Here is a 23,655-nt window from a genome sequence, read left to right as displayed (position 1 = left end):
TACTGCTCATTGTCCTTTGAAAATTAGGAAGAAGGTGCCCTCCTCTGAAGATTCATCTTTGATTCTGCCAGGTATCTGGGGGTGGGGTTAGGAACCTGGAACTGGTTCTACCTTAAACTTGGAACTACCTTAAACCAAGTTCATAGCTTGAGGTTCTCAGAAATTGAGGTGACATAAAACCATCCTCAAATCTGTAAAAAGGGCCAGGCATGGTGGCTCATGCCTGTAATCCCAGGACATTGGGAGGCTGAGCAGAACAGATTGCTTGAACCCAGGAGTTCAAGACCAGCCTGGGCAACATGGCGAAACCCCGTCTCTACAAAAAATACAAAAAATTAGCCGCCCTTGGTGGTGTGTGCCTATAGTCCCAGCTACCCAGAAGGATGAGGTGAGAGGATCGATCACTTGAACCCAGGAGGTTGAAGCTGCAGTGGGCCGTGATTGTGGCATTGCACTATAGCCTGGGCGACAGAGCAAGACCCTGTCTCAAAAAAGAAAAAAAAATTCTGTGAAAAGGCTTGTCAGTCACAACAACGTACTTTTCCTTTTTTCTCTTACCCTGCTCAGTACCAGGGCAACCTCCCTGCTGTCCCAGAAGGGTAGAGAGAACTAGTTTTATTTCTGGTTCACCTTTGCCCTGAATAAATCCAGCTTTATATGGAGATGGTCTCCTATGAGACTCTCAACCTTGAGCAAGGCATGTACTTTGACAAAAACCTCTTTGTCCTGCAAGGCCACCAAAGCTAAAGTCTATATTTATTAGGATCAACAAATGTTCTCAGGGCAAAAGAAACTTAGGTGTTCTAGTGTTTTAGTCTCTCTCCTCAGCTCTTTAATGCTTTTAAGAAAATCCAAATTTTTTTCAATTTAAAAAATATATCCAACATTTTAATATTTTCAGTGGAATTTTGGTCCAAATAACCTACCCTACCATTATCAGAAACCAAAGCCTACCATTTCCTCTCTCCATTATCATTGAGCTGAGTTTTTCTGGACAAGCTACAGTATTTGCATGAGATCCCTCTTGGCAGGGGAGGAGGGCACGCCTAGGATACTCTTTCAGATGAGCTGTTTTTACAACCCAAAGACTCTTCTTCCCTGCTACCACAGAGACAGAGTACTTCCTACAAATATGGCAGCCTGACTATATGATTCTTTACATAACCCCTCTTCTTTTGCTCTCTGAACCGAACTACATCTAGGAGGGTTTCTTCCACCAGCTGTACATTCAGTTCCCAAAACTATTGCAAGCAACAGATACAACTTTTTCATGTCAGGGTGGACTTTTCATCTTAAAGAACATGACTTTTCCAGTGCTTTCCAAGATCTACTATCTCTGGGCTCTCTCACCATTTCTATGTTGCTTCCCTTCATTTCCTCAATGGCTTCTGCCTGATCTCATCTACTTGGGACAGTCTTTACATGTATTTTGAAGTCTATGGACTAAATATCTCTCCTACATTTGCTGTGAATAGAGTTTTCAAGGTTTTTTGTTGTTGTTGTTGTTGTTGTTGTTGACCTTGCTTTTGAATGTTTCTAGGAAGACAAGTTGAAATGCCACCAAATGAAGCTATGTTTTTACACAAAGATTCAAATAATCTTGACTCCTCTCCCTCTCACACACATAACCAATACCCAATACATTGGCAAATTCTGTCAATGCTACCTTCAAAATATATTCAAAACTTGTCCACTTCTTGCCATCTCCATTTCTCTTTTAGTCCAAGTCACAATTGTATTTTATCAGGACTATTGCGTAGCCTCCTAATTAGTTTTCCTGCTTCACCTTAGCTGCCCTACAATCCATTCTCCATACAGAATTTACATTTCTAAGACAGAAGCTAGATCATGTCACCTGTGCTCAAAATCTTCCAATAGCTTCTCATGTCACTCAGAATAAAATCCAAAGTCTTTAAATAACTGTGAGGCCCCGCATTCCCTCCACCTCCTCCTCTCCCATTATTTGTTGCATTGAAGGCACAATATCCTCCTTGCTGTGCTTCATACAGGTCAAGCATACAATTACCTCAGGGCCTTTGTACTTGCTGAACCCTCTGTAGGTGTATTAGTTCATTTTTATGCTGCTGATAAAGACAAACCCGAAACCGGGAACAAAAAGAGGTTTAATTGGACTTACAGTTCCACATTGCTGGGGAGGCCTCAAAATCATGGCAGGAGGTAAAAGGCACTTCTTACATGGTGGTGGCAAGAGAAAAATGAGGAAGAAGCAAAAGCAGAAACCCCTGATAAACCCATCAGATCTCATGAGACTCACTATCACGAGAATAGCATGGGAAAGACTGGCCCCCATGATTCAATTACCTCCCACTGGGTCCCTCCCACAACATGTAAGAATTCTGGGAGATACAATTCAAGTTGAGATTTGGGTGGGGACACAGCCAAACCATATCAGTAGGGAATGCTCCACCTCTAGATTTCCTCATGGCTTACTTTTTCTCACTTAATTTACATCTCTGCCCAGATATCACTTTATTAAGAGGCCTTCCTTGAACAATCTATCTAATATAATGTTCCCTCCCATATCCACTCCTGTCTCCTGACCCAGTTTTATTTTTCTTCTTGGTATTTATTATCATCTAATATATTTTATGTTTTGTTGTTGTTGTTGCTTAGCGTTGTCTTTTCTTCCATCAAAATCTAAGCTTTAGAAGAATAGAAACTTTGTCTTGTTTTGTTCGCTGATATATCATAAACATTTAGAACAGTGCCTGGCATTATAGTAAGTGCTCAGTAAATACCACAGAATGAATGCTGTGGACACAGAGGAACCCAATTGCAGGAAGTACAGTAGAAGGAGAGACCAGGAAGCACCTTTCTTTCTGCCACCATGTGATCTTCCACCTCCTTGACATCCAGCTTCTTTACTCACTACTCCACTCCACCTTTCCAAGGTCACCACTTCCAGCTTGAGTTTATAAATCCTTCCTGCCTGAGGCTCCTCAGCTTACTGACTCAGTGTCCAAATCCCAAATCTGATTGGTCTTTCTTAGTCCAAAAACCCATCGAGAGTCCAATTAGCCATTGCTGGGGGTCAGGAGGAGGGGAATGTGAGTGTATCCATTTATATGCCAAGTATAGTTACCCTCCCCAGGCTTCTACAAAGAGGAAATAAATGCTGCGGAATCTTTAATTAAAAACAAAACAAGCCTTCTCTAATACATCCCTGACACCGACAGAGAGAACATATATAACTTCTACTAGGGTGCCTCTAACTCAAATGCCTTCAGAATCCTGGCAGGTAAGATAAATGGGTGAAGAGGCCAGGGTGGGGAATATGGCAAACTCGGGAGTCTATGCTGCATCCAAAGAGGGCAGCCACTGTAACTAACTACTGCCTAGAGAAACATGGGGCCAATGTCGCCAGATCTTCTGATTGTTCAAGAGAAGGCAGAAATCTGTATTTTAGTGTGAACTCTCCCACTTGTTAAATGACAACTAATCTAATTTTTTACAAGAAAAAACACTATGCAGACTGAAGAATATACATCCACTGAGCAAATCTGGCTAAGGGATACCAGGGTACAACTTCTGTTTTGTAAAGTCAGCTCAAAAACAGGACATCAGTAATTTATCACACTCAAAAGCAATGTTTCTCACGGGGGCTCAGTGTGAAGATTTCATTAGTTGGAGTAACCAGTACTCTCAGTCCACTTTCACAGCACCTGCCCCCATCTTCTCTACCAATCCTGGTACAAACTTCCACCAACTTTTAACCATGAGAGACAGAAGGCTTATTGAAAAGCATTTGGGCTTTGAAATCAAGTGGCTCTGGGCTAAAAACAAAACAAAACAAAAAACCTCAGTATTACCTCCTAGCATTATTCCTTAACCTCTCCAAACCTCAGTCTACTCATCTGCAAAATGCGGATGTTAATTCCTACCTAGAAGGGTTCTTGGGAATAATGATTATTATTAACAGACTAGTAGCAGCCCCTTCCTAGAGAAAGGCATGTTACTTGAAAATCTGCAATTGTGATACAGAATGTTCATAATAAACTAATGCCATCTACATCTCTTTGTGGAATAAGTAGAGGGTAAAAATGCATTTAATAAATAGCACAAGGATGGAAAATACAGCTCTCTGAAGACCCAGGTCTTCACACCAATGTAGTTGCTTGTGAACCTAGTCCAAAATGTCGAAGTTTGTAGAAACTAGCACTAATTAGAATTCATAGACATCAATTATGTGATTATTCAAGAACTCTCTCAACTCTTAAATCCATTTTTGTATGCATATTACAACACAACACAGAGTCAAGTAAAGGCATGCCAATTCTCCAATGGCCAAAAAAAAAAAAAAAAAAAAAAAAAAAAAAAAAAAAAAAAAAAAAAAAAAAAATTAATCCTGTAGTTCAGGGAGACACAATCGGGAAAAGAAAGCCCTGTTTCTAAAGTGTCAGCTACAACACCGTCTCCACCAGTGGCTGGAATGCAAGAGTCTTCCATCCACTGACAAATGCAGAAAGCAATTGCTGCAAAAGGTCATTTCATAACCACTGGAAATACTGCCTTTCTCCCACCCGACCCTGCCCTGTGCTTTCTGGGGAGGAGTCATCATACCTGACCCTGTGGAGAAGCCATCAGGTCAGAGGCAGAGGCTACAAGGAACCCTTGGCTTTATACCACACAGCACGCCCTAGAGCAAGCCTGTCCAACCTAGAGCCCAGGAGAGCTTTGAATGCAGCCCAACAGAAATTCGTAAACTTTCTTAAAACATTATGAAATTATTTTGCGATTTGTTTTAGCTCATCAGCTGTCATTAACATTAGCATATTTTATGTGTGGCCCAAGACAATTCTTCTTCTTCTAACGTGGCCCAGGGAAGCCAGAAGATTGGACAACCCTGCCCTAGAGGGTCATGCAACAGGAAAGGGGGCATCTCAAAAGGAAACACGAAAATTATGCTCCCTCCAGGAACCGAAAGAACTCTCCACAACTGATACCAAAAACACGTTTCTCCTAGCAGAGAACTCTAAGTAGGTTTCTTCTCTACCCAGGAGGTTTAAAAAGAACGAAGTGTGTCTCTAATCACTGTACTTTCCCACCAAGAGGAGCTGAGCTCCCCCATTCCAGATTTGCCTGGGCCTATTCTTATTTCTCAGGCCCTCGTGGCTCTTATAATCACACATGTCGGTTATCAGTTTTCCTCCAGGGAGGCCCAAGCACCAGAAAATCACTTATATCCTTCACTGCCAAGCCTCTCCTATTAGGCAGGCAATCTGTAACTATTTATGCTACTTTCTAGATTTTAAAAAAGGAGGGGTGTCTAAGATATAGGTCAATATCAGCCAGGAGTTGACAATCATTGAAGACGGGCATTGGGTAAACAGGGGTTCAGTATTCTATTTTCTCCATTTTTGTACATGTTTAAAATTTTACATAATGAAAAAGTTTTAAAAGGGAGGGTCGAAGGAGGACACAGATATAATCTGAAAACAAAACCAAGTGTTCTTCACCCTCTACTCATGTCTAGACGCAGAAAAACCTGGGAAGTGCTCAGGCTCTCTCATCAACAGCCTAGAGGGTTCATGCGCCCTCAGAGTGAAGACTGTATCTCCTAAACACTACTCAACGTCCTTAACAAAACAACCTCTGAAAAATTCACTAGAACTTTTCAAAAGTATTCTGGAAGAACCCAGCTTCCCTTCTTGACCTATAAACCCTTCTGCCTCCACTAATTACCCCTACAGCCTCTTCCTACTACTACAGCCTCTACTTCCTGTTCCAGACTACTGTGCCGAACAACCCAGTTATTGAAATAGCTCCTGCGTGGCAGGCAAATGCCTGTGTTCCAACAGGTTGTTTAGCTGCTTCTTCCTCTTGGATGTCAGACGTGATCAGCTTATAGGAATATTTTGTATTTTCTTCTTCTTCCCTTTAAACTCAATTTGCTCCTAGTAATATATTTTTTTTAATTGCCTACAGTGGAGTTTTCCAACTTCAACACTATTAAGATTTGGGGCTGAATAATTCTTTGTTGTGGGGGCTGTCCCATGCCTTACAGGGTGTTCAGCAACATCTACGGTTTGTACCCACTTGATACCAGTGGCACAAACACCACCCCAACTTATGGCAACCCAAAGATCTCTAGGCATTGCCAAATGTTTCCTGAGGGACAAAATCACCTCTGGTAAAGAACTACTAGTCTAAAAAATATTGAAAATCCAAGAACAATATTGTCCTGGCCCCACACCCCAAAAAATGAGATTATACAGTTTTTCTCCCACATATACAACATCTTCCAACTTATAAATTTGTAAATATAAATACTTTGTAAATGTTGTATCCTAAGCCAGAAATATATAAAGTAACAAGAGTAAAATTAATTTAAAACCTTCACAACTATATTTTCTCTGTCTTCATGGCTTCCTGTGTGAATCTGCTCTGTCTTCATGGTTTCCTACGTGAATCTTATTTGTTTCCTCCAAATTATGCTGTTTTCCAGTCAATGTGATAATCAAAATATTGTGCTCCGAGCCCTCTTTGAACACCACATAATCTGTGTTTGAATCGGAAAGAAAAGCTTCCAATGACTTTCTCAGTACTCCCCGTGACATGCACTGGCTCTCCAGAACCTATTTAACAGGTGTCACTGGACAACAGAATCCCCTAAAAGAACATTTCCCTACAAAATCAGAAAAAAGCGTCGCCAATGCGTCCCCCCACCCAACTCCAAACAGTCACACCCCAATCCCATCTCTGTGTAACCACAGGAAGGCAGCATCCTCTCACACACAAAATGCTCCAGCCCTACAGCTCCCAGTTCCAATTCTGTATTTAAGACTCGGAGTCAGAAAGACTCACTGGTGCAGGCTCCATCTCACTGCCACCCCCTTCACCTCTGAGGCAGGAAGAATACCCAATTCCCAACCTGACCAAGAAGTGCAATGGGAGGTTAAATGAGCCAGTGTCAAAAGCTGCAACACCCACTGGGAAGTACTGCAATTTTTCTTCATTAGGCAGAGGGTTTCCCACCATATTTAGATGGTACACTCCCTTCTTGAGAAATCTGTTTTTGGTCTGCACAGGCCTTGCATTAGACACAGTCTACAATACAGCTTTGGGGGCTATGCATTTAAAACTGTCTCTCCTCCCCACCCCAGTGGATTTCCCAGCTCCAATCAGTGGCTCTCCCAAACCTCTGTCCTCTTATTGCCCCCCGCCATTCCCCTGGGAATGTAATCTTGTTCCTCCTTTCTCTTGCTTATGGGCAGGCAGGTGTTGGGTGCAGGGATTTTGCCTTCCGGGGTCCATTCCTTCCTGGACCCATTTCATGCCACTGTTGATCTCAGCCTGGATCCCCTCATCCTAGATTCTGGCCATGGCCTCCTTACCGGTCTCCCTGGTTTGGCCTTTCTCCTCAAATATAGCTTTCACTCTGACAATGGATAGTCTTTCAAGAGCACAAGCTAGAACAGCCAGAAGCCTTCTGTGGTTTCCCATTCCCTAGCACCAGATACAATCCTATCTTCTTTGGTGCACAGTTTGTAAAGCACACCAAATGTTTGACCCTGGAGGTGTCCAAGCAGAAGCAGGATGAGCACTGAGTGGGACAGGTGCCCGCACGCAGGGGGATTTATCCACTAGATAGATGGCAGAGGGAGATGGGAGGAGGGACTTAAACTAAATGACTTTTAAAGTTTCCTTTCAAGCCTGACTTCCCATGATTCTGGGAACTCTTTGGTCTGCCATGCAGGTCCTACCATCATCTGGCCCCTGCAAAGTGATGCCTCCTGCAAAGTGATGCCAGACAGTCCCCTATAATGCTCCTCACATGGTCCTGCACATGGTTACCCCACCTCTATAGGATGACTTCTTTTAATTGTCGTGGTTTTTTTTTTTTTAATTACAAAAGTAACAATCCTTGGTGCAACAAAATAAAACAATACTGAAGTATTACTATGAAGTCCTTAACCACTGCACTCCCATGGGTAGCCACTGGGTTCAGCAGAATATATGCCCTCCTAGTCCTTTCTATGACACACACTCCATTCACTTGACACCTGGTCTTATGCCTTAGGAAGAAGGATATTTTATTCTTATCTGCATTGACTTATCTCTCCAGTTCCCTAGGGTAGTAAGGCTAGTTAGTTCATCTGCTTCAATTGCTGTTATTCCACCAGTGAGGAATTGAAAGCGAAGGAGAAAAGGTTTCTTGCTCTAAATCACAGATTAGCTGGTGGCAGAGTTAAGACCAGAACAAGAACTCCTAACCCGGTGTTTGTTGTTACACTGTAAAGTGCTCTTCTCCTCCCCACCATGCAGAATATCATACTGTACAGACAGCAGGTAGAAATAATTGCCTCTTGAAAGCATAATCTGCAGGGGCAGGATAGTCCAGTGGTAAGTACTTGGACTTTGAACTCAGGCTGCCAAGGTTAGAATCTGGCTGTCATTTACTTAACTATGTGATCTGAGTCAAGCAACTGGGCCTCAATCTCATCATCCCTTCCTTATAGGACTGTTGTGAGAATTAGTAGCTTAATATCTGCAAACCCCTAAAAACAGTACGTATGTTAATAAAACATGCTATCCTACCTCTAATGTAACACCCAAAATACAATAAATATCTTCCTTATTAAAACATAGGCTGGCAAATTAAAACCAAATCTTTTTAGCTCTGAATTTTGTCTAAAAATGAATCAGCATGGGTGAAAACTCATAGAATATTATTCCAGAACAGATTTAAGTGACACAAGAACTGTAATCATTACTACAGGAAGGAATGACCTCATAAAGACCTCATACATCAGAAGCATTGTAACATTTACTGCACCAAATAATAAACTTAAAAAAAAAATCTTAACAGCCTCTATCAGTAATTATCTAAGTAAACTGGGCTGCAAATCTGTTAGAGAACTGTTTTTACCATGATAATATTTCTAGTAAATTGCTGCTTCTATACCAAAACTACTGGTGTTGCAGAACTGGCATGCTAATAGAAAGATTATTATAGAAACACTATTAAAATAAATCGATATTATTAAAGATTCAACACTACAACAGCGCCTGACTACAAGAGATTTCAAGCTGTATTGCTTAACGGACAGATAAAAGTGCTAATTAAGTCCACTCTTAGAGGTTATCCCTAGGCAGAACTGTACACTCAAGTAGCAAGAGGTCTTCAGACGAAATGAGGAACCAGTAATGCCAACCCAGCTGGATACAGCCCTACTGGGAAGATGGGGAGAGAATGGGAAAAGCCAAAGTTTTCTGAACACGAAGGTAACCTGGTAAAGCAGACAAGTATTCAAACTTACTTGAACCTCAGTGTTTTCCTTAACTGCTTCATCAGCAACACTTCTGATTCCTCCTTTCTTGAGTGAAGAAAACCAAATAACCCACCACAGACTGAAGACCCTCAATAAACGGCACAATCAGCGGGAGGCAGAGAAAGCCGTGCCATTATTACCAAAGCCTCCTCGAGCAACCAGAAGACGTGGAATCGCTCTCTCACCTTGGCCAAAAGCATCTCTCCACGCACCGAGCCCAGAGCTCTCAGAGGTTTTTAAAGAGTTGCCAGACTGAAGGCATTTCGTTCCAGGATCTATTTAGCTTTCCCACCTTATTAATTAACTAATTAGGGATGGGAAAGCAACTCACCAATACAGTGTCAGGAAAAGGCTAAGTAAATTCGCCCAACTGGTCTAAATGTCAATGCTAAATTAAGAAAGGGGGCAAGTGCGAGAGACTGAGCCGTCCCCAGACTGCTGCAATCCAGAGCTCGCTAACGTAGAGACGAGAGACCCGCGCGCCCTGCAGCAGCAGCCTCCCGGCCCAGAGTCGGGCTGCCGGCAGGACTTCTGAAAGGGAAACCTGGACCAGGGCCACCCCGGGCACAGGGAACGCGGCGGGCGAGGCGCATCCTCGCCGCTCAGCCTCCGTCTCCCCGCATCTCTCGGACGTCAACAAACCCTGACCACAAAGTGAAACTTTCCTGGCCCCCGCGGTCGCGCCGGGTCTCTGCCCTCTGCCTGGGAGCGCGTCGCGGGGACAGGTGTGGGGCCGGGGCTGAGGAGGGGCCCCCGCCCCAGGGCTGGAGGTTGTGTAATCCGCCGGGGAAGGTGGGCTCAGGACAGCTCCTCGCGCCGGAGCTGCGGAGGCCGGACAGGGGACCCCAGCTGTGGGGGCCGGCGCCCGGAGGCGTGCGGGGGGATGGGGAGGGCTCTCGTCCCGCCCCCCGGGACCGCCCCCGGGCGCAGTGGGGAGCTGCGGCGCTGACACGGCCCGGAGAGGGCGCCCGCGCGGCGGACCGAACCCGAGGAAGGGGACGCGATGGCTCGGCAGCGGCGGCCAGCCTTACCTGCGCGCCGGGCCGGGGCGGCGGGAGGCGGCTCGGGGTGCCAGGGTGGCGGGCGGCGGGCGGCAGCGTTGGCAGCCACCCGGGCCACGGCAAGCGAGGAGCCGCGGCGCGGCGGCGGGAGCGGGACTGACAGCCCCAGGCCCCGCCTCCAGGCCCCGGGCCCCGCCCCCTGCCTGGCTGCGCGGCTCGCCCTGCCTCCTCCGCCCACCGCCGGGGTCAAACTCGGTCCATCGGCTCGGAGGGCGGGGATGCTCGCTTCCAATTGGCCCCAAAGGTGCCCGCCCCGCCCACTCCCCGCCCCTTCCTTGGCAGGGAAGCGGCGCGTGCGCGGTGGCGGGAGAGGGTAGCGGTTACGCTGAGCGCGGGCGTTCCTGATCCCCAACCCCTGGTACCCTGGTATAGTTTTTTCATCCCGGGCAGCTGGGACCCCAGGATGACCTAAGGAACAAGGATTCAGACGCAGACTCCACGGTGAATTGACCTTATTCACCTGTGAATGATCATCCAGGAGAAAACCAAACCCGAATGGGCCAGGCTCTAACCAGAGGAGACCCCAAAACTGATCTGCATCAGAAAACGAGCCAGCCAACCGGTTCCTGGCTCTGCCGGGTCTAGGGGTGCTTTATTCAAGCGCTGGGTTCGCTCCCTGGTCAGCAAGTATGAGATGTTTGCAGAGGGTCTAGCAGATGTGAAGTGAGATTAGCCCGCATTAGGGCTGTGCCGAACAGAAAGTGAGTGATGCTGAAGAAAGTGGCCTCTTCTGCTCCAGCCCTCCCTCCTCCACCCCATTCCCTGGCTCTCCCACCTCTCCCGCCGCACCAGCTCCCTACCCTCAGCTTGTAAACAGTATCAGGTCTCGCCCAACAAAAATCAGTTCCACTCAAGAGAACTGGAAACATGTCTATAGTAAAACTTGTACACATATGTTCATAGTAGCGTATTCAGAAGGTCAAAAAAGGAAACAACTGAATGTCCATCGATTGACAAATGGATAAGCAAATTATGGTCCATCCATACAATGGAATAGTATTCTGCCATAAAAAATAATGAATTCTGTTACATGTTACAACATGGATGAACCTTAAAAACATTGTAGTGCTCAATGAAAGAAACCAGTCACAAAAACCCACATAGTGTATGATTCTATTTATATGAAACGTCCAAAATAGGCAAATCCATAGAGACAGTAGACTAATGGTTGCCAGGGACTGGGAGGAGGGGGGAATGAGGAGTGACAGCTTAATGAGTACAAAACCTCTTTGGGGGGTGATTAAAATGTTAAGGAATTAGACAGTGGTGATGTACCACTTTGTGGTGGTACATGTACCACCATGATGATGACTGTACAACTTTGTGAATATAACAAAAAAACCCACAGAATTGTATACTTTAAAAGGGTGAATTTTATGGCATGTGAATGATAATTTAAACTAAAAATCCAAATGATCAAATAATTAAAAACAAAACAAACAAACAAACAAAAACCTCTCTTCACACTGTATGCCCTCCAAGTTACCATGCAGTTAACCAGCCCTTCTCATCCAAGATTCTTGCAAGGGTAGCCCACACGTTTTCACTCCCACTTATACATTAGCTTCCTAGAATGTGGCTTCTGCCTGCACCAGAGCTCAAATCTGCTCTCTCCTTGAAATTTTATCCTGTGGCTTTCTATGACCCCGCACATTCCTGGTTCCCCTCCTCCTTCTGTTCTTTGTCTTTTGATCTTATTTTCTTGGCAAATCTATTTTAATCTTTTCAAAGCTCAAAACTTATTTTGATCTTTTCTGTGGCTTCTTCTAGAATCCTTCCTAACATATCGTCCATACCTATGAGTTCAGTTCAGTTACTATGCTTCAAATTCTAGCCTCCACCTGATGTCCCACAGAGTTCTCAAACTTGGCATGTCATAAGCAATTTGTCATCTCCCCTTCCCCATCCTCTATCTTCTCTCCAGTAGTAATATCTACTATCACATTCTAGGACCTGGGAATAATCCTTGATTCTGCCCTCTTCCTTCTGCCAAAATCAATCACCAATTTTTATCTCATAAATGTTCATAAATCCCACAATATTACCACAGCCCTGGTCCATAGCTCCACTGTCTTTTGACTTTTAATTCCCATCGTCTTTAGTGCCCTTCGGATCTAGTTTCCACACAGCTGTTGAAGTGGACACCCATTACTTCAGCCAGCATAGCTCTTTCTTAGGGTAACATTATGCTGATTTTCCTTCAGGAACTCACTCCATGAGATACGGACTTAGGGGGACTGCCAGTGAAGATGATGACTTTACCTGGCCCAGGCCAGGTGTGCCCCCAAGCTGGAGCACTATGACATCTTTCATTTGGAATTTGAATCCTAGGTGGAATAACGCTAGGGGCAGTTGGCCCTGATACTTCCTGACCGAGGGGACTTGCAGTTGATTCCTGCTATGTAGGTCCTGGGAAATTCCTTAAGAGCCTGGGTTCTTCAGATTTTTATTGGGTTTTCTGAAGGATCCCATATATCTCCAATGCACTCCCCTGTAGGAACTTAATTAGAATTATCTTCAACCAAAGAATCTGATATAGAAATGTGTCCAAGACACAAACCATGTCTTTACTGAAAATTCATTAGAAGCATTCCATCACCTACAGGAAAGACACCAAGCTCCGTAATACAAGCCCCAAGACCCTCCATTACTCTGTTACAGGCTGCCTGTCTGCACCTTCTCACCCTACTCCTTACCTTGCCCTTACATCTCTGCCCTTCTGAATTATTTGGGGTTTCACATAATCTATGAGGTTTCATGCCTAAATACTCATGAGCCCCCTCCATAGAACCCCTCCCTGCTCCCATCCAGCTCACTTGAGAAAGCCTTCCCTGGCTCTTCCCTGATCCCAACATTCTGCCTTCCTCTGTGTTCTCAAGGCACTTGATTTTCCCACCCACTCACTCACTGTCATGGTATTTCACCTACCTGCTTTGTTATCTGCCTCTCCCACCAAACATAGAGTTCCTCGAGGGCTGTGCCTTCTTTTCTGTTTCTCTGCCTCCATAATTCCTGAGTAAGAGAAAGGGATCTCAATATAGGACATTAACAAATCTTTTGATCACAGAGATGAAAATCCGAGCTGGAGGCATCTCATATAGGTTATCAGAAAAATTGATTCCTCTTCTGAAAAACATTCCAGAACACTGCCAAGACCCTAGTAAGACTGGAGGATACTTATTTAAATGATAGTTCTCATTCTCTAAAATCTTAATTTCTCCTGAAATCCTTCGTGCTTTTAATAAGATACAAAATAGTTAACTCAGACAATTGTCTTCATCACTGTGACTAAATGGCAAAGTGTGTTTTAGTACATATTTTTAATCATAGTTGAAGAACAAACAGAATGTAAGCAAGCAAATCAATGGTTCTGTTTGGATGGCTATTGTGAAACATGTACCTTAAATGGAATTATATAACCATCCATCTGCAAACGTTGAGTGAGGAGAGCTGGATTTCAGTCACAGCTTAGCCATGACCAGTGGCTTGACCTTGGATAAGACATTGCCCTTGGACACCTGCTGTCAGTCTTCCCAGTATCCATTTCTTTATTCTCCCACCATTGGACCCCCCCCCAAAAAAAAAATCTGGGAAACCATTTTTCTCCATTCTAACCTATATGATATTATGGTTGTTCACCTGACCCCAGACTCTAGGAGTTGGGCCTGATTGTCTTAAAGCCATTGTTTCTATCCCTTCCGCCTGGCTACAGAAGTTAGTTCAAGGGCAGTCATGAAACCCAATCAGAGCAAAGGGATTTGAAACACGCTTGCAAAGGGCTTCTGGCAAAGAAAAGATTCCTCTGCCTGTTGTAGATCCTATCAATGATTGATTGATGGTAGATCAATGATAATGCAGCCACATGTGACCACTAGGATAGAGACGAGATTGCCAGGCAGTGAAAGAATACTGAGGAAAGCAGAATGGGGAAAGAAACAGAATGTTGGTTATACTGCTGGGCAGTGAACAACTGGTTCAAACAACACCTGAAGCTAATAGACCTCTATACGCTTCAGTTATGTGAACCAATCAATTCCCTTTATTGTTGGAATTTAGTTTTCTGTCTATACCACAAACAGTTCTAACAGTAACAATCTCTCTGGGCCTCCATTTTTCATACATAAAAATAATACAGATAACCTCTGAGGCTGCTGGAGTGCTGGGAGGAGGCGGTGGGAACATGGTCACCTGGTCCAAGGGCCTGGGTTCCCTGCTTTCAGCCAAACACGCACATCAGGCCGGGGCCTTCAGACCTCAGGGAAGGCATCCGCCCCAGTCCACGTGGACTTCTGATGCAGGCTGAGAACAAAAAGAGGCACCTGGACATTCCCTGGAGCCCTCTGCGTGGTCGCGCTTCGGTGGAATTTGGGGGCCGTTGGCTGCCAGCCACGCTTGCTTGATAGCAACAGAAACCAGTTCTGCCCGACTCCGTGCCACAAAAAAAGCCACACCCCACTCACCTGACACCTAGCCCATCAAGAGTCCATGCTGCTGAGCCCTGAGGGAGGGGAGGGCTTTGTGGTCAGGCTGCGTGGCCCGCCCTAACCCTGCTCTGTTGAGGATGCGCAGGATGTGCTCTCCAACTGCACCATGCCCAACTGGGCTGCAGGCGAATTCCATCCATACCAGAGAGGGGTGGGCAGAGTGGTGAGGCTTTTGTTGAACTTGGATCAGGAGATGACGTAAAAATGGCCCTGGAAAAAGACCGAGAAAGCATGGGACACTGGCGCATTGCGGTGTTCAAGTCCCACAGAACCGAGGTGGGTTGGGTGTTGAAGGAAACACCGCAGTCCCAACAGTGCCAGCAGCGCCAACTAGGGCTTCCCGCAACTAGGGCTTCCAGAGCACTCGCGTCTGGATGCACAAAGAAGAAATCGTTCAGTTCTTCTTAGGGTTGGAAATCGCAGGAGTTGGCCTCGCAGGAGTTAGCTGAGAAGGCTCTTGGAACGCCCAAGGAGAGGACAAGGCACAGGGACATGGAGGTGTTCAAGAGCGGCCAGGAGGAAGTTAGGTCGGACTCAGGTCCCCCTGAGGCTCATATCCGTGCAGCCCCAGACCCCTGTGACCAGCGCGGGGCCGCCGGGAGCTACCCTGGCATCGTGAAGCAGGCAGGCGCAGGATAGGGAGCCACGAGGAGCACCGCGGCCTCTGCACCGCCGAGGTGCACCGAGTGGGGGAACCTCAGCTACTTTCTCTCCGGAATGTATGACCACAAACACAGCGACAGTGAGGTCCCAGGGCAGAGCACCACTGGCCACTGCCTCTGCATGAGGGGCTGCCATACAAAGCGACCAAGAGAGACATTTACAACCTCTTCTCTCCTCCCAACCCGGTGAGAGTCCACATTGAGATGGGCCCAGATGGAAAAGTGACAGGCAAAGCAGATGTTGAGTTTGCTACTCAGGAAGAAGCAGTAGCAGCTACTTCCAGAGACACGGTCAGCATGCGGCACAGATACATAGAACTATTTCTGAATTTGACAACAGGGGCCAGCAACGGGGCCTACAGCAGTCAGGGGATGCGAGGCATGGGCGTGACCACCTACAGTTGTCTGGAAAGCCAGTCAGTGAGCGGCTGTGATGGGGCTGGCCACAGCAGGCAGAACAGCATGGGTGAATAGCACTTGTTTTGTTAGCAGCATTTGAGTTATTTCAATCAAATTCTCACAGGCCGCCAACAAGCAGTGAAGAGCAGTCATCATGGAGGAAGCTGTGGGACCCATTTTGCACCATGAGTTTGTGAAATCTGGATTTTAAAATTACCTCTTTAGGCCAGGCGCAGTGGCTCAGGCCTGTAATCCCAGCACTTCGGGAGGCCGAGGCGGGTGGATCACTTGAGGCCAGGAATTCACAACCAGCCTGGCCAGCATGGTGAAACCCCTTCTCTACTAAACATACAAAAATTAGCCAGGTGAGGTGGCAGGCTCCTGTAATCCCAGCTACTCGGGAGGCTGAGGCACAAGAATCACTTGAACCCAGGAGGCGGAGGTTGCAGTGAACCAAGATGCACCACTGCACTCCAGCCTGGGCAACACAGTGAGACCCTGTCTCTCTCTATATATATACCTCTTCAGTGTTTTCTCATGCAAAATTTTTTTCTAGCATGTGTTATTGAGTAAACTAAAACTATTTTCAGCTTTTCTCAATTAACATTTTGTTAGTATACTTCAGAGAGAAGTTAGCCGACTTTCAGTATGTTACACGTGGACCTTTTACACCACATCACAGTGAACACATTGGGGAGATGTGCTTTTTTGGAAAACTCAAAGGCACCAGCTCCCAGATTCAAATAAATGTTTCTCATGTTTGTTCATTCTAATTTATATTTTCATTTACGATCCTTTAGGTTAAGTTGAAGTTTTTTAAAAGTAAGTTTTGAAAATTGAGACACAATACTAATACTGGAGGAATTGGTGAGGCCTTGACTTAAAACTGTCTTTGTACTGTGATTTCCTTTTGAGTGTATTTTGCTAAGTTAAACTTGTTAAATTTTTTATTAACTAAATTTTTTTCTTAAAATGAAGACTTTTTCACAATGACTGGCACAGATTATCTAGTCAGCAAAAGATAGCGAAATGACTGGGTGGTTCAAGAGAAATCATTTTAATCGTAATGTATTTAAGTGTGAATTTAAAAATAGTTTCATACATCAAATCTGTGATCTCCCTTATATTCTAATAATGAGGCTAAATAAAAGTCTAATAAAAATGTAAAAAAAAAAAGAATTCTGCCAGTTCTCACATCCTATGAGTCTTTCTGAAGGGTAAATACACTCATGAAAATTTAAATATATTGTCTTTTACCAGTAAGCACTAAGGATAGTAGGACCATCCAGTTTAACCCAACAAAAGAAAGCTAAGACTAGAAATGCAAACAGAAATCCTTCATCTTTGGCCTGTACTAGGAGTTACCCTGATCTCCACCTACCCTGCTAGCCCCCTATACTTCAGCCACTTATTCCTATACTCTGAAGATAGTTGGGGGCAGAGGATAGTAATCTGGAAAGGAACCTTACAAAGTGGCCCTGCTTTCTTTCTTTCATCATTCTTGCTGATGCCCCTTGTTGGCCTTGGACCCCTGTTCAGATTCTGACCTCTTCTACCCAAACTCTTTGACATAAGTCTTCCCAGATCACCCTCCTCTGCCTTCTCTCCCTCCCCAGATCTGACCCCTGGATTATATATTTAGCTTGGCATCATGCCCTCATGTCTGCATTCCCAGCCCTGACCACCTTCAATCAGTTGGAAGTGGTGATATATTAGGCAACTCCAAAGCACAGATTAGTTTATCTGTAGCAACACGGCCTAAAGGAAGAAGTCTGGGGATGGTTATTTAGTGGAGCAGAGTCACTTAATAAAAGGCATTAAGCACCTTAGAAGCCTGAAGGTTTGAGCAAATTGTTTTATACACTGCACTTGCAATTATGTGTGAAAGTTTTCACATACCTGGCTTCCTGGATACACAGTCTTTTAAAAATAATGCATTTGGAAATGCAATTTAATCAACTTCCTAATTTGAAAAAGCATTTTCTAGGTCCCTGACAGATATTGTGTTGGAACACTAGGGCCATACCTGAAGTTACTGGGACTTCAGGGAAGAGTTAATATGGAAAGAATCCTGGTTGTTTTTCTAGAAATAGTTAGAAATTAAGAAATTAACTAGCATGCTGCTAGTTAACTTTGTTCTCTCTTCTGGCTTTGCAAGATTCATGGGAAAAGACCTTCAGCACTGTTGTGATTGAATCATTTCACATGTTATGACCAGATAACCTTTGCATATAGAGATGACTGGGACAATAGTCCCATTCTTGAGGTGCTCAGGAGTTTGGGGAGGAAAAGGACACTACATCAGTCAGGTCCAGCAGGAAACAGAGCTCAAGGGAGGACTTAGAGAAGTGTGGGCAGAGCTGGTGAGGCATCCAGATACCAACAGCAGCAGAGAACCATTACCACCCCTAATAATGAAGAGACAAGTAGAGTGAACAGGAGAGTGGGAACCATGGAGGAGGGGCTCCCTCAGGAGCTGCAGTCAGACAAAGATCTGGCTTCTACCAGAGGGGAAGCTTCAAGGCTAGGACCGTGGGAGAAACTGCCTTGACCTATCTTCCCTCCCATTCTCTAATACCCTGCAAGTACATATCATCCACTAACTCAGACAGAAAGCCCACTAGCAAGGGAGTCCGGATGATAGTCTATAGGGATCAGCCTGGGGAAAGAACTAAGACAGATGTAGATAACAGATATGGCAGCATGAACAAAGAATAATCAAACCACAACACCCCATTTTCCACCCAGGTCCTAGTTTTTCCCTTCATTTAAATGAGAATCCCATCCCAAACACAAGGAGACACAAGTTATCAGCCACTGTATTATTACTGGTGACATCATTTCAAGTGTACTCTCACCTGGACCCTAAATTTTGAGGTTGGCTACTATCAGCACTCCTCATGTAAAATAGTATGGAGGGGGGAGGGGAGGACGAGGTAATTGGCATAAAAAATAAGTATGGTTGCTATGGTCTCCCCTTCTGTAGTCTTTCATGAGGCCGGAGCAAATAATCACTGCTTCCTTTTATTCCGTGATCACTTTATCCTCTACTAAACACTTATCACTTTATCTTGAGTAAGTCTGAGATCCAAACCTTCATCCCCAAATAGCTGATCCCTTACTACTCCTCTCTGCAGTGGGTGGTCAGTTTCCCACTGACCTTCATTATTGGATATGGAAGTCCATGGAAGTCCTGGTAAGTGACCCCAGAAATCCCCTGAGTTTAAAATATAGTCTTCCCAGCCCTATTGCATGGCAGCAACCCGCTTTCTTCTTGGTACCCAAAATAGTGATCCCTCCTCTTCCTGTTGGTTCAATGGTGTGAGTTCCAAAATGGCCAAAGACAGGCTCAGCTTCCAATTCCTTGGTGGGAACATTCCTCCTTTAGGAATATTCAGGCTTAAGATCATGGAGATGGAAAGCAAAAGTTCTATTAAGTGGAGTATTAGCTGTGATAGTTACAAGGGTCACTCCTAATGCTTGCCCGTGTTTCCTACCCCACAGTTCATGCTGTGAAGGAGACAGGACCAGATACTGATTGCTGGTTTAAAGTATATACTAATCCTACAGGTGAGCTCAAGCTTTGCATGGTGTCATATCCCAGTTGGCCTACTGAACCCTCACTACAGACACCTTAGAAGCCCTGTGTTGAAGATAACAGCTCTGCAGTCAATCTTTGTCCCTGGATGACAATGTGGAGCAGAGCTGCCCACCAGTCTAAAACACTCATTTTGGAATTGTTAAGTACGAGAGAAATGCATCTCTATGTAATTTAAGCTATTCTACTTTACCATCTCCTGGTTACGTTATTTTAACATTGCCCTAGTTAAGACAGCCATCTTGGCTGTTAGCATAGCCCTAACTTATGCTTTTTCTGGTTAAGTTGCCAGGAGTGTGGATCTGGGTGGAGGGTGGAGAGAGGGGAGGGCCTCTGGTCTTATAATCTGGGCTTAAATATGCTGATTTGCTGCAGAGTCCCTGCTGGGCAACCCTGTGCCTCGGAAAACCACCCCATACATTGATTCCAAGTGCTGTTCTTCCTCAGTGTCCTCCCTCTATGGTGGACAGCTCCCAGGGGATTCTTAGTGTCTTTCCAATGGTTTTTCAGATTCCTCTCTCTTCTGCGGTTCCCTCTGCTTTCTGAGGCATCGTCAGGGAAGGGTTGAGTAACTGGTGCTGGTTCCCCCTCCTACACTGAGATGAGGCCGTGGAGGGCCCGTAGCAGGGGGAGGAGTAGGTATTCCAGGAAGGCAGCTATATATTATATCACTTCATTTCTGTGAAATTTCCAGAATAGGCACATCCATAGAGACAGGATGCAGATTCACAGTTTCCAGGGACTAAGGAGTGGTAGGAATGGAGGGTGACTACTTAATAGGTAGGGGGTTTCATTTGGGGAATAGTAAGAATGTTCTGGAATAAAACAGTGGTGATGGTTGCACAGCCTTGTAAGTGTACTAAATGCCACTGAATTGTTTACTCTAAAATGACCAAAATGGTGAATTTTATGTTATGCAAATTTATCACAATAAAAAAACAGTAAAGTGGTTGGATTTTATTCTAATTGAGTAGGAAGATGCTCGAGGGTTATAGGGGTGAATCTGGCAGTGACTGAAGTTAACAGAGCTGTAAAAGAATCATTTGACCTTGTAGTCCTGCTTGGAACATCTATTTCCTCCTGCATGGGGAGTGATGGGGATGGAAGCGAGTAGGGGGAGAACAGGCAGAGTAGAGGATGCTGACTCCAGAGAGGGTAAAAGGCAAGCTGCTGGGCTAGGCATCATTTCTAGATTTTCCTGATTGACATGGATTTTTTGTGTTTTAGTTCATTTTTTTTTTTTTCAATTACTTAGCATTCTAATACCTTCCTATGTGGGGAGAATCCAAATGGGAGGAGTCCTCCTTTGTAAACCTTGGTTATAGGTAGGAACCTTCTCTCTGTGCCCTGTCCCACACCCCCAGTGGCCAACCACACTTGGTCTCAGACATCTAACCCAGCCCAGCTAACCAGATACTCCTTCTGGGACTTGGAATCATGACGAGTGATGCAAAGACACAGATGAGAGCAGGTGAGAGTACACAGAACAGCTGCGCCACCAAAGATGAGAGTTCACTGACTGCTGTGTTGTGCAAGATCTGGGGCTTTGGCATTGCATGTTCAGGAGCAGCTGTGCCTGGCAGCATCCTTACCAGACCAATTCTGAGGGGTGACCTTGGCTTTGGCAGCCACTCCCTGACCTCTTGTTGTGGTTATTTTCTGAGCATAGTTCACCAACCCCATTTCAATTCTCAAGCTACCCAATATCCTTCCAATAAATTCCTTGACTGTTCAAGTTAGCCTGAGCTTGTTTCTGTTACTTTTAACTAGGAACCCTGTTACATTAATGCAGTCTTAACCACCTCCCTTCAAAACAGAAAACATGGTACATTCCAATTAAATGCCTATGACTCCTTGCAAAATTGAAATACTGTCTGCACCTTGATTCGTGTGTGTGTGTGTGTGTATTTTACTTTAAAGATTACAGATGTGAAAACAAAATGCATTTCCATGCACTGAGTTATTGTAGCTATGGTGATGAGCAGACAGAGCACTGCTCTAGCAATCAGAAGACCAGGCCACAGCTAGTTGTGTAACCTTGGGCAAGTCAGTTTCTTCTCTATTCAGGCTGAGATAAGCTGTGAGCCCTTTTCTAGTGTTTGAGATTCTGTGATTCAGGAATGCAAAAGAAATCATTTATATTAACACGATGCCTAGGAAAACAAACTATTCTCTCTCACAAACAGGCACAGTCTGACTCAATATCATACAACTAAGATAACTTCAGTTGTCAATCTGCACTTCATCTATTAAATAATGCATATCATTGTAGACAAGCAACAAAAGTTAACAACAGCCTCATCTCTCTGTGGGAATGTCATCTGCAATGTTAATACTAACGAGAGCTCATGCTTGGATTGCATTTGCTACATGCCACAGCTCCAGGAGTACTGCATACATGAGCTCATTCAATCCTTACAGCAGCCTCAGAAAGTCAGTGCTATTATTATCCCATTTACAGATGAAGAAACAGAAGCACAGAGAGGTTGGGAAACTTGCCCAAAGTCACACAGCCTGTAGGTGACAGAACCAGTATTCAAACTCAAACTATCTGGCTCTAGAATCCAGCCGCTTTATGTGTATGTGTGTGTGTGTGTGTGTGTGTGTGTGTGTGTGTGTGTGTGTGTGTAAATCTATATAACATAAATTCACCATTTTAGCCATCTTAAATCATATAATTCAGTGGTATTTAGTACACTCACAGAATCCATGCTTTTAATGACACACTATACTACCAAAACTATATCTATCATCAAATAAATAAACTGTAATTACGATCAGTTCTACAGACCGAGAGATAATGAGATAGAGCTGTCGTATCTTTCATCCATTTCAGTGCATTCAATGGTAGTAATGCAATTTCCAAATGAAGATTATAGAGTTGTGGTGTGATTCCTGGTCTTAGGAAGCTTTTAGCTCTAGTCTACTTTTTGCCTCCACGAAAGCTGCATCTAATCTTAACCTGGAAAGATGAGCGCCCATCACATTTTAATACTTCAGCAGAGGATGGAGCGAGGGAATCCCAAGCTTCCTCTGAGAGCTGGTCCCACTATTTAAGGACACCTATAAACAGAAAGTCCTGACCAATGTCCTCACTCACAAATGAATGCATTCAGCTTTTCCCTGATTTTAGGAATGGAGAGGCAGGTGTTGAAAAAAGTTGGTCAGCAGTTCCTCTGCAATAATAATTCTAATGACAGCTCACACGTGGATGGCATTTACTAAATGCCATTGTTCTAAGAGTTTTGCACATATGATAATCCTTTTTAACCTGGCTGTGTGTGGCCTTGGGTAAATTATTACTACTTCTTCTAACCATCTCTCTTGTGACAGTCATTCACCCAGCAACTGCTGGTGGCACCTGTTTTGCACCAGGCACTGAGCTGAACCCTGGAAGCAGGAAGGATTGTGGGGTAGTTGGGTGGGTAAGTATTGGGCAGTGTTTCTCCGCATGGTTGGGGAGGGGGCTACCAGTGAATCTTTCCAAAATACAACATTCACTTTCATTGGGTCTTGATGTACCACATATGTTGTCAGGGCTAGAGTGGCAGGTGGGTTTGGGAGTGGTGCATTTCAAAAAAATCCCTCCCAGATACATCTCATTTTTCTTATTCTCCCCCCAACCACCACTGCCCAAATCCCCAACCCAAGCACATCTATTAGTTTAGAACCATTGAAATTGGTGATTTCCGAGGCTACTTTGGGCTCTAAAATTGTATGGTGCATTCTCAGTTCAACATTCCTTAGGTGCCTACTCTGTGCTAATCACAGGAGCTACAGAGGAGAATAAGATATTGATAGACATAGTCCCTGCCCCCTGTCCACTCTCATTCTGGTTAAGATACAGACAAGCAAACCAGCAGTGCCAATATAACATGAGGGACCTGGAGTACAGGGAAGCATTTCATGAACTGAATATCCCCTCGGGTGACACTTCAACTTTCTCTTCTCCAGAATAAGTGATTCCTTTGCCTTCTTTTCTAAGCTCTTATTTCCCAATGATCAAACAATATCATCAACATCTGACAAGTTCTGAATCTAATGCGTCTGCCTTCCTTCTGGTTTCAGATGCAAAGCATATTCTCCACACTGCCTCACACCAGTTCCAAACCCTGCATGCTAACATTTCTCTGCCGAAAGGCCTTTTTAATGAGGAAC

At 44.7% G+C, this 23,655-nt stretch overlaps 1 protein-coding gene and 1 pseudogene across 1 annotated transcript in view; one reads left to right on the top strand and one right to left on the bottom strand.

The window, feature by feature from the left end:
- Window positions 1-10,487, bottom strand: part of HIVEP3 (HIVEP zinc finger 3) — a 535,336-nt gene extending 524,849 nt beyond the window's left edge. Inside the window, exon 1 of the mRNA XM_073007415.1 lies at window positions 10,325-10,487. The gene's annotated coding sequence lies outside the window, so the exon portion shown is untranslated. The remainder of the gene's footprint in view (window positions 1-10,324) is intronic.
- A 4,352-nt stretch (window positions 10,488-14,839) lies between these two features.
- LOC119626229 (heterogeneous nuclear ribonucleoprotein F-like) lies at window positions 14,840-15,974 on the top strand (annotated as a pseudogene).
- Window positions 15,975-23,655: the final 7,681 nt, after the last annotated feature.

Source organism: Chlorocebus sabaeus, chromosome 20 (assembly GCF_047675955.1).
Source record: "Chlorocebus sabaeus isolate Y175 chromosome 20, mChlSab1.0.hap1, whole genome shotgun sequence".
In the NCBI taxonomy this organism is placed as follows: Eukaryota; Metazoa; Chordata; class Mammalia; order Primates; family Cercopithecidae; genus Chlorocebus; species Chlorocebus sabaeus.
The sequence above is the reverse complement of the archived record's forward strand: the minus strand, read 5'-3'. Positions and strand labels throughout refer to the sequence as shown.